Raw genomic sequence first — 12,468 nt, 5'->3', positions numbered from 1 at the left:
TTTTTAATACTAAACACACAGTGTTGAATATGGTCAACTGATATTTTCTTTTTACACCATTTTGAAGTGGAAATGATGGCTGATAGAGTATTTAGATGAAATAATTTTAATGTGTGTTATTTAAATCATAAGAAACATTATATTGTTTGACTTTCACACATTTATATACATTTCCTCATGGTTGAAATACCATAAGAATGAGCATGTGTACAGTAAGCATGAGTAAAATATTTCACAATGATAAGATTCTTTAGGTTATCATCATCAATTTTCATTTTTTAGAGACTCTAAGTAAACTACTGCATTGTTCTACTGGACAAGCCAAGGCATTTCCAATAGTAACAAAGAAATCAGCAATTCACAAGGCAAAAAGTATATGTCATTTCAAATTTAACAGCACAAACCAGTTGATTAGTACTTCCATTTAGAAGCATTATTTGGAGCTCCATGTAGTCATACATCTCTTCCTCCACAGAGGTTTTGTACCAATTCTAAGAAACTGTCTAGGAAAGCAGCCGATTACGTAACTGTGCTAGGAATCATAGCATGTTTTATTTTTAAAATGTAAATTTACCAGGCTCTCTGCTCCGGTCCATGAATTTATGTCACCTGGCCAAAGGAGATGGTATTCTTTACCTTATTTGAAGATAAATGTGACTCAAATTGGTTAAAAAAACCAAAGTAAGGTTCTTTGGACTAATACTTATTTTATTTTATTTTTTGTGTTCTATAGAACATGTTTTTTACATTATTGTGAACCAGTATTTGAGAAAAAGAAATAAAATCTACATCTGGTATTAGGAAAATGGACAAGCATCTATTTCAGTATCCTACATATATACTGGGCACTCAACACACACTTGTTAAATCAAACACTACTGTGTGATTTTGTGCCACTTACTGCAACAGTATCTACTAAAGATTTGCTTAGGGTTTTCAATTTGTTTTACATTAGTCAATAAGACACTCATCTAACTGCTTAACACAGCATTTGCATGCATTAATGCATTATATTTTCAAAACAACCCAATTGTTCACATTTTTCAATTGGAAACTAAGACAAAAAAAAGTAATAAATGCCCTGTACAATGTTACAGGACTAGAAAGTGATATGACTACACTATCTGTGGAGCCCCTCCTTTAACCATTAATCCATGTAACTTCCTTAGCATGTTTGGCCCTAAAGAATAAATGCAGGTTCTATTTCCTAGTAAACACTGTCACTTGCATTTTAAAGCTTATGCTATCATAATTTAAACATAGAGCAAAATCGTTTATTGATATAAAACCCAGCTCAGTATCAATTCATCAAACCATTTTTATATAATTCCAAATGTATCAAATAATACAAATATGTTCTACTTTTTAAAATACTTCACTAAAATGATAATGGTTTTCCTATGCTTTTCCCTCAAAATAGATAGCTCTAGTTCTGGGTAGAAAATAAATCATCCATAATTTACTCTAATAGCTAAATCATTCTGGAGTACCAACAAGAAATCAGGAAGCTACACTGCATGGATGGTTTTGAAAAATGTAGTAGCATAACATTAATTGACAATTTGATATATGAGCATTTGTGGTCCTAGAGATATATTTTAAAGGCACAAAAATACATGTCATCATAAAGAAATATATGAGTTACAAAAAATGTAGACCTCTGAAAGTCAACAGAGTTTTCATCTTGGAACAAAAATTACATGACAGTATAACAGCTATGGTTCATGGGTCCAAAGACCTAAGTCTTAAAATAATTCTATGTAGCCTAAGAGAAATTAAGCTGTGGTTTAACAGAATTTTCACATGTTGTTTGCAACAGTAAAAAACAAAAAATTGTTGTGAATACAGCTGTTCTCTTGGTCTTATGCTTAACATATGGTTCTTCAACTGTACTTATATTTATCATTCTGTTTTAATTGTTTTTATATTTTCTATGACATAAAGTATAGTTTTTACTTATGATATTTATTTATGTATTCATTTGTAATCCATCTCATTTTTGCTCTACTTATTTGTTGACATAAAAATGTAGGTCATAGAGAAAAGCTTTGTGCTAGAATTGTGATGGAAGCACATGTGAAAATGTCACACAGACTTAGTGACATTTTAACCTAATATGGAGACATTAAAGCAAACAGAAATACACTGGGCATGGACAGACATAAACAACAGTTACCCTTCAAGTAACTTTGTACTCCCCCATTCAGTACTAGAAAATGTGAACTCAGTGCATGCTGACTGGGAGAGCAAAGGGACTATTGTACTAAAGTCTAAACACATTCCCATCACCATTCAAGTAAAAAGTAATGGTACACAGACACACTCCCTGGATCCCTTTCTAGCCAAGGCCCAGGCCCGGCATGTGTGTTGGACCTTCCATGTGCTCACCAGATCCCTTTCCAACCAGACCCCAAGCCCTGCATGTGAGTGAGAACCTCCACCTTGTCGTCCACCCCCTGAACCCTTTTTTCAGCCAGAGCCCAGGTCTGGCATGTGTGTGAGACCTTCCATGCCCACTAGCCAAATCCCTTTCCAACCAGAGTCCAGGTGCTGCATGTGTGTGGGACCTTCCACGCACCCTCCCCAGATCCCTTTCCAGCCACAGCCAAGGCCTGGCATGCTGCAGCAGGAAGAAGCTGAGTACAGCAGCCAGACCAAAGCCAGGCACATCTGGAGGAGTTCAAACTTCATAGATCTACATCTGGTAAGCTGAGACACTACTAAACCCTGATCTATGAGAGCATCCTCTCTCTTCCTCTCTTGATCGAGAAAGGGTGCAACAGGTGTTATGGGGCTCAGAACAGGAACCAGAACAGATTAGAATTTCTAAGAGTTTATTACTGAACTCAGGACTTCCAGCCAGTTCTCATATAAGAGAAGACCAATCAACACCTACCCCAGGAGGCAAAGAGCTTTTAAAATGAATGTCACATAATGAAGGGATCTTTCACAGTTCAGTGATATGTGCAACTTACTCATTTGTGGGCTGGTTGAGCAAGCTGTTTTGTAAGATATGTCTTGAGCTGACTATGTTTATAGGAATTAGATTAAGGAGGAGAGGGAGACAGTTTTCATTGCTAAACAGTTTTGAACAGAGGGTAAGAACAGATTCCTTAGAGTAGATAATAGGAAGCATAAGGGAACCGAATAGTTTTCCATAGTTACAGCACAAAATCACTTAACCCATTACATTCCTCACTGGCTTTATCTAGGAATCAAGTCATTATTTCCTCAGTTTTTTCCTCCATTTTTAATGGTAGGTATTGAGCTCTAAGCACCATCACTTTGATGGCCTGGATTTTCTGTTGAACATACTTAGTTAAACTGTTTATGAAACAGGCCCCAATAAGGCCAAGAGAAAGAAGAGAATAGGTCCAACTGATGCAGATATCAGATCATTTATACAAGGAGACATTGAGAATAGTCCCGAATTTTTCTTTTGACTTATCACTAGAGCTAATTTTCCCCCCTTCTGGCTACATTAAACTGCAGTTGTTTTACATGTTGCTCTGTTATTTTGCTAAAGAAGAGATTTTTTAACAACACTAAATATCATAGAATATGCTTACATTTTTCAAGCCTTATGCACTTGTGGCCCTTTGTGGTGGTGTAATATTTTATTATTTTTTGACAAGGGATCACCACTGCTAATCTACTCAAACAGCGAAGAGCATTAGTTAACAACAGAGTCTGAGTATGAGGGTTTTTATAGAACTCAGAGTGGGAGGACAGGCAATAACTCCAGTGGCCCCACTGGATTTTGTGCCACCCCTTAAGCTGTAATAATGGCCAGGGAGTTTCCTATTTTGTCTTGAGGTCTGACCCACAGTGGGGAGCATCTTTTTCTCTCAGAGTTGTGACGTATCTTGTCTTTCGTGCTGTCTCCTTGAGGGCCTAGCCCTGTCTGACTGCCTATAATATTTTTATCTAACTCAGCTGCCTACAACATTACCCCCTCTGAAGATGGAACCTGAATGGCCATGAGAGAGCTATGGGCAATGACTGCTCTGGCCTCTTCAGACTGAAAGGGGTCATTGTTATTGACCAACTTTCCAGGGGTTCTACTTAAAGACCCTCAATAGATACCAGACATTTTTATCTTGCGTAGGTAGAATAGTTTTGAATCTGGAGGAGACAAAGCCAAAGAAACAATTAAACATGCTTAGACCAAATGATAACATCAACAGGATAGAGTAATCATTTAACAGATCTGGTATGTAATAACCATTTTCTTTTTTATCTTGTGCCAGTCCTAGGGAAAACACTGAGTGTTCTCCAGTTTGCAAGAGGGCCACTTGCTGGGTAACTACTGACATCTGCATGAGCATCTATTAAAAGCTTAACAGGCTTTCTCCTTATATTGGCAGTTAACATGGGTTCCTTGAGGTTGAGAGGGGATGACCCATGACCAGCTCAATCTGAAACTTCCTCTGACTTCATCATGAGCATTTCTTTTTCCCTCTCTTTCTAGCAGCTTTGGACATTTTTTGTCTGAAATGTCCTTTCTTTCTGTCTGGATCCAGAAAAGCATAACTTTTTTCCAGTTTCTTAACTGGCCTTTATTTCTGTAGGCTACTCACATCACCATTCTCATTTTCTGTCTATAATTCCATTCTATTTTCTTTCTATGAAACATCTCAACTGAGACCAATTCATTTCTGGAAATCCTTCTAACTTCTGCAGCTTTTATCAGATTCTTGGGGTGCACTGAGAAAGATATAACTTTTTCGTTTTAAGTCCTCCAGCAGGCAGGCCTGCCCAAGGAGTGTGAGGACAATTTCCCATGTAGTGAATTTTCTGACATAGAATTAGACTGACAGAGAAAGCATCTTTGAGGGCAATCACCACTGCTCAAGGAATGTGAAGATAGTGTCCCTTGTAATGAGTCAGGAAAACCTGGAGAGGGCTCAGCTCACCTGGGCTGTCTGAGATGGACAGTTAAGGCCTTAGTATGTCATTACAGACAAAATCTGGTGGATCCCAGTAAAAGGACTCTAAAATTAATCAAGCATATTCACTATAGTTTTTATCTAAATGATTACCTGATTTTAGATATCTTCTAAGAAAGAACAAATTTTCTGAGAAATTAGAGTATGTATAATCAAAGCATGAGCATTTGCGCTAACAGGTAAACTTATAACTGTTTTTGAGGCTTAACAATTGTAACTCGTTAGTTCATAGACCCTTTTACTGATGAAGTCTGACAGTTTTTTATAAGTCCCACTAGTTTTAGTAAAAAGAGATCACACCTGTATTAATGATGAGCATGAAATACCTGAGTTACATCAAAAACCAACAAGACTAAGTTATACACTTATAATGAAATACATAACATTCACTCAGATTAAACCAATGTCCCATTTAGTATTTTCCTTTTCTTTCTCTTTTTTTTTCTTTTTTATATTTTAGGGAAGGGTCTAAAGGGTGTCCAGGGTCTCACCACCAGATTGTACTCATAGTGATCTGCCTGTTTACAGCCTCCCAAGAGCTAGGATTACAGGTACACACCATTACACCCAGTCTCCATTTAGTATTTTGGATATGACCCCCATTGTAAGCAAGGGGCACTGCCGAGGGATGTTTCTTCTTTTGACATTGAGACTGAGTATTATGTCACATATATAAGGCCTGGCTGTATCTATAGACCCAAAGCTATTGGACACTGTGTAGCCAGTGTCTCTAATTTTTGTTTATGTTGACGGGATTTTATATGTACATGCACAATATATCTCAGTTACAACTAAAACAAGATGATTTCTAAAGTCTGTTTCTATTGAGGTACAATGACTGGAAGAAAAGTCAAGTTTGGAAAATTACAAAGAACCCTGTGCCAATGTTCAACAATAGGCTGAGTTTCTTTTAGTCATGATTACTCAGGGCTCCTCCATGGAGATGACAGGTATAGATAACAGTCCAGCCAGAGGGAGGAAGTAGGCCCAAGACCCTTCAATCCTACTAGACTACCTGGAAAGCCAGGTCTGAGCCCTGGGGCCTCTGCTTCAGAGTGCAGTCTCACTTCTAGTGGCTACCTTGTCAGTCAGGGCATGGCTTGTGGGCCTTTTAAGGCAGTTCCTCTTACAGTGGCTTGGCCTCTGACAGCACTAGCAGATGAACCTTACCAACAGATGAAACTCATCAATGAACTCTCCTTGGAGCCCAGAGAATCATACTTAGGGTCTGTTTTGAAGTCGCAACAAAGGCACCCGTTTTTGATGTTTTGTTTTTTTTTCTCTCTGTTCTGATTATAGGACACTAAAGAAGCATTACTTAATACACTACAGTATTAAGTTATCTAGAGCAAAAACTATTTTTTTCAGCTCTTTTCTAATATCTGACTGAGTAATCAACTAATCTGTAAGAGCAATCTGTCCCTTCATTGAATTAGGATCTAGGGAAGTATGCTTTACCAGTTCCTCTATTAAACATTCTAAGAAATCACAGGGGTGTAATCTCACTCCAGGTAAATAGCTGCAATTTAATAACTGAAGGCTTGGTTTTAGTTCTTAGACCTTCCAGAATACACACTAGAAAATACTTTTTATTACAATCTCCTCCATGGCTATTAGTCCAGGAGGGGTATGACTGTTTGGGCTCTAGCAAGAGTAGTTTCACTGGTTGCCTGTCTCCTGGTTGTTTAAAATTAATAATATAATATTTATCTTCATGCAATACCAGCTTGCAATGCTGCCTGCCTTTTTGTAGAAGTCAAAGCTTGGTTTAAGATCAACATTATTTCTTTACTATCACGTTCATAAATCTGAATAAATCCTCTAACAACATCAATATACTTCCTAGAGTCATCCAAAGATTTTTCTAAGATCTGACTTTATGTGCTTTACATCACAAAGAAAAAGGCATGTGATACTCTGGACGTTCTAAATTGCCCATTTACTTCTTTAAAGGATATTGTCCTTGAGGAGCTTGTCTAAATTCAGTAAAGATGTGTATAACCTTGTAGAGGCCTGGATTGCAGCTGTTTTAGAAGCCCACACGTTAGAAAGGCAAATAGAGGAAAACTTACTTTCAATAATGGTGGGCAGGGCTGTGATTAAGGCTGTCTAGTCCTTGGGCTCCAAATGTCAGGAAGGACCAGCCTGAGGCTCCAGGCTAATGAATACCTTAGACACTGCTTGGTTCTCCTGTAGCTCACAACTACATTTCAAAACTAGATAACAATGACTTTCTTAATACAAACAAAATCTGACCATAAGACAATTGGTCTGGTGACAGGAATGTCTTACAGAAGGAAGCACAACTATTGCTTTAAAAGGTTGAATTGGAAATAGAGCACTTCCCCTGCTGTTTTGTAAAACAGAACACCTTTAGAGATAGACAAAAGAGACAATTGACAAGAAGAACTTTGCCCTGGTCCTTTGAGCAAAAAAATCTCCAAGACACTTTTGTTCCTTTATCTAGTCATCAGGATAAACTTTCCAAGTAAGAATAGACTATATTAAATCTTTGGAGCTCACAGGTAAAACTTACATTTACAACAGGTAACAGGACATCTTTCAGTGGTCAAGATCCAGTTTCCACTAAGCACCTTTAGGTATCCACCAGAATAGCCCTGGCCATGACCCCTCGTTGTTGTTAGTTTCTGTTGGCCCACACTACCAGAGCTACTTCTCCAGAAAGGAAACCAGCTGTCCTAATTTTCTTCTAAAAAGAAAAGTACAAAGAGGTGGGGAAAATAGGGGTAAGGTCAAAGAAAGGAAACTGAAACAGAGCAGGCCTGACATTTCCTCTAGCTTGTAGAGGGGGAACAGAGCCAGTCTGCCCCAATGAAACATGTCCTCCAAGACTTTAAGAATGGATGTTGACCTAACATAATTTAGCCAGCAAAGGGAGTCCCATGTTTCATATACAGGCATGTATATTTTCTAAGTCTGAGCTAGATTTAAAAGTCCTATTTTTCAGAAATTTACATAAAGTCTACTAGGAGACTTACTAATGTTACTCTCAATAGTGCTATTGTTTAAAGTCAAGCAAGGAATATCAGTACATTTAGCAACTAGTTCAAATGCAACATATGCAAATACAAAAGTCATAAAATGTCCCATTAAAGAAATATAACCTTATAACATTTCCATGTTTCAAATTAGAGTTACTAACACATTTTGACCAACATTTTAACAACTGCATAGTGAATTTATCTGTATAGTGGGTGGAATGCAGAACGAGTGGGTTCTGAGAGTGATGGTCAGGGGTCATGGGCGACTTCTTATCAGTTGGAACTGCTAGTGAGTCCTTGTGGGATTTTCCAGTCATCTATGGACAGTGTACAGAACAGCAAACCTTGAGCCATTTTGCAGGGTCATGGACAAGATCAATCCAAGCATGAATGCAAGGGATCTGTTCAGGGTGTGCTGGATTTTAGAAGATGATGCTCCAGACCTGGTGAGCAAGAGAAGGGTTAAAGGTGACTTCCAGAGGCCAAGCAACCTTGGGGAAACAGGGCCATTCCAATTCAAAGAAGGTTCAGTGTATTCCAGGTGACATGGATTCCCTACACTCTGAGGATCACTGACTTAAAATCATGAAAATAATTCAGAACACATTATAGGGGTGACAAAGACGCAGAAACAGAATCAGACTAACACATAGTTATTAGACAAATGACAATTGGTCAAAACCCACAAAAATGAAAAAGAAATAGATCTGAGACTCTGATCCTCCATCACAGAGGCAGTTGAGTCCAAGGGCTACCATTATGTCTAACACCTGCTAGGATTCCCAGAGGGGCACCCCAGTAGAACACATACAGATATAGATGTCTTACCAGTAAGAACTTTCAGACAGCTTGGCAGTTTGAATGATAAAATTTGTGAGGTTTTGGAGACTGCTCTCAGGCCAGAAACTCTTCCCAGGGAAATGACTTCTGAAAACTCTGGTTCCTCTGATTGATCTACTGTAAAGTGGATCCTGGATGAGCCCCCAAATATTGTTGGTCTCTCAAAATAAGAAGAAGAACAGAATCCAGATTAGAATATATAAGAGCCTTTATTACTGAGCTCAGGACCACCAGTCAGTTCTCATGCAGGTGGAGACTGATCAGCCCCTAGTCCAAGAAGCAAGGAGCTTTTAAAACAAAAGTCACATAACTAAGGGTCTTTCACAGTCCAGCAATATGAACAACTTACCTGTGTGGGGGCTGGTTGAGAAATCTGTTTTTATAAGATATATCTTAGGGTGATTACATTTACAGGAATTAGATTAGGGAGGAGAAGGAGACAATTACTCATTAATAAACAACCTTGAACAGAGGGTGAAAACACATTCCTTAGAGTAGATAATAGGAAGTATTAGGGAACAAAAGAGTTTTATATAATTACAGCACAAAATTCAGTTAACTTATTACACTGGTAACTAGAATGAACCAGTCTTCCAGGAAACCCATGTACATCAAGGGGAGGTGATCAGACAGAACTTAGAGAACTAATTTAAATACAAATTCTCAATTTAATATCTACTTAGCTACATAGACATAATGTTTGCTCTTATGATCTAAAATGCAAACCTATTAGTTATAAAAATTTGTCAACTGCTAAATATCACTATCCAATATTAGTGTTCCTAATTGTAGTTCTGTAAATACAAAACTATAACTGTCTTAACCAAGTGAACCATCATGGTTAAGAATATCAATATGAGTTAAGGTAATAACTGCACCAAAACTCTACACCAAGGGTCAGAGGTCAGTGCAATACAAAATGACCAAAAAATGGAGCAAAATAAATTCCAGTCTGTGAGCCCACCCAGAACAAATGCAGGAGCCACTAGCATAGAAGAAATTGAAATTCACACACTGGAAATCCCTGAAATAATAGTGTCTGAAGTAAAGAAACAACTGCAGACATATACAGAGGAAATCAAAACTGAAATAATCTCTGAAGTAAAAAAAGAAGAAATGGTAACTATAATGAAACAAGCATCTAAAGAAGACACTGATAAAAAATAGAGGAGAATAAAAGAATGATAGAATCCTTCAATGAGCAATATAGGAAAGAAATAGAATGCATGAAACAGATTCAAAGTGATAAACAATCATGAACTGGCAAAGCCATCTGAATGAAAGTGAAGATAGACCTTCAGACCTTGAAGACACCATTGCAGTTAGTGAAAGGTCAAGAAAATATCTCTTAAAACAACTATGATACAGAAAAAAAAATTCAACATCTGCAAGATGATGCAACGATGAACAACGTGAGACTAATAGGCATCAATGAGAAAGAGGGAGTCAATATAAATGATATAAACAGAACATGGACAGAACTAATACCAGAAAACCTCCCAAATATGGGGAAACAATCTGACATTCAGGTAACCAAAGCATATAGAATGCCAAATAACTTCAATCTAATTAAAAATACACCCAAACATATAATAATCATGATCCCACAAATGGAGTGCAAGAACAATATACTAAAAGCTAAAAGACAGAAAAGAAATAGATCACATTTAATGAAAAACCCAATTACTAAGTGCTTCCAAAGAAGACACTGATAAAAAAAAAAATAGAGGAGAGCAAAAAAATGATAGAATCCTTCATTGAGCAATATAGGAAAGAAATAGAATGCATGAAGCAGATTCAAAGTGATATACAATCAAAAACTGGCAAAGCCATCTGAATGAAAGTGAAGATAGACCTTCAGAATAATGGCAGATTTCTCTCCACAAACCATGAAGTCAAGAAGAGCATGGAATAAAGTACTTCAGTTCCTCTGAGAAAACAAATTCCAGCCCAGAATGCAACACCCTGAAATATTCTCTTGCAAGTTTGATGGAGAAGGGAAATGGTTCCATGACAAAGAACAGCTAAAGAATTTAATGTTGACAAAGGCAACTCTATGGAGACTACTAAAAGATATCCCAGATAGGGACCAAAATGACCACAACTCCATGAATGTGAATGGAAAGAACCCAACAAATAGGGCAAACAATTAAACACAGGATAAAAAAAGTGGTATACAAGAGCAGGTAAATAACATTCAATCATAAGTCAATACATCTCAATTATAACCATCAATGCAAATGGATAAAATTCAACAATTAAAAGCAATAGACTGGTAACTTTTTTTACCTGGCTCAGGCTGCCTTAAGGGCAGGTCTGTTAAGGCATGGGGAGCTGCTGATTAAACCAGTCCCCTGTACCTAACTGGATTTGGCCCAGCAGGCACTTAAACAACTGAGCAAACCTGCAAGACACAAAAAGAAATAGACTGGAAAAATGGATTAGGAAGCAAAATCCAACAATATGCTGTATACAAGAAACACACTTAACTCATAAATAAACTCATACACTGAAAATCAAAGGATGAAAAACACTACGACATGTGCCAACACCTCAAAGAAAAGCAGGGGTGGCAATTCTGTTCACAGCCAGTGTGAACTCCAAACCAAGAATGATCAAATGAAAATTAAAAAGCCTATTATATATTAGAGAGGGAAAAATAGAAGAAATAGCACTCATAAATAAGTCTTCACCAAACATGGGAGCACCCAAATACATAAGACAAATCTTGATGGACATGGAAAATCCAATATGCGATACCACAACCTTAACGAGAGATCTTAACACAACTTATTGCAGAAATATAGGTCAAGCAGACAAAAAATTAGCAAAGACATTGACAATTTTATGGAATACTCATTACTATTATGGACTATTGGACTATATTGGAATATTTTGCTGAATTCACTCACCTACGATATTTAAATGGCAATGGAATACACATCTCTGACAAAATTAAATAAGAAAAGGAGATAAAAATGAAGGACCATTTTGTATCTGTATATTGAAAATAGTTACGAGAGATATACAGCAACATGCTCTTAATTCAATGAATAGAAAGATTTGTTCTAATAGTATTTGCAGATAGGATATGATGTCTTCATCTTGTACAATGAATAACCAGTGAGACAACAATATGAAATGTATTAATTATTGAAACTGTCCTACTAATCGATTTTGAAACTGTCTCATTGCTCTTTGTTTTTCAGTAAAATTGTTTTAAAAAATTAGCAAAGAAGTAGCAGAACTGAGACCCAGACCTAGCCCAGGTCTGGTGAGTGTGTGGAGAGCTTCCTGCTACACTGCGCCGGCAGGACTAGTCCCATCCTAGGGGCAGCGTGGGCCAGACCCTCTCCAAGCCCCTTGGGCCGTCCCCCACCACTTCGCAGTACATCCTCCACCCCGCCCGCCAAGTAGGAATTTCTGCCCCATTCGGGAACCCCCAGACTCAGTCCTAGCCCAGGTCCGGTGAGTGTGTGGGAGAGCTTGCTCTTCCTCCTACTTAACCTTGCCCTCTCCAGGCACAGCTCAGGCCTGGCATACACGCTTAGGGTGCAATCCTGCAGCTGCAATCCCTGCAGAGACTGTAGAGGATAGATCCAACCAGCTAGTCGAGGAGCAGAACATCTCGCAACAGGGGCACAACAGGTTCACCCTCAAGGGCAGCAGCGGGAAGG

The sequence above is a fragment of the Octodon degus genome, unplaced genomic scaffold, assembly GCF_000260255.1.
Source record: "Octodon degus isolate 3935 unplaced genomic scaffold, OctDeg1.0 scaffold00013, whole genome shotgun sequence".
Lineage (NCBI taxonomy): Eukaryota > Metazoa > Chordata > Mammalia > Rodentia > Octodontidae > Octodon > Octodon degus.
Note: the sequence above shows the minus strand (reverse complement) of the source record.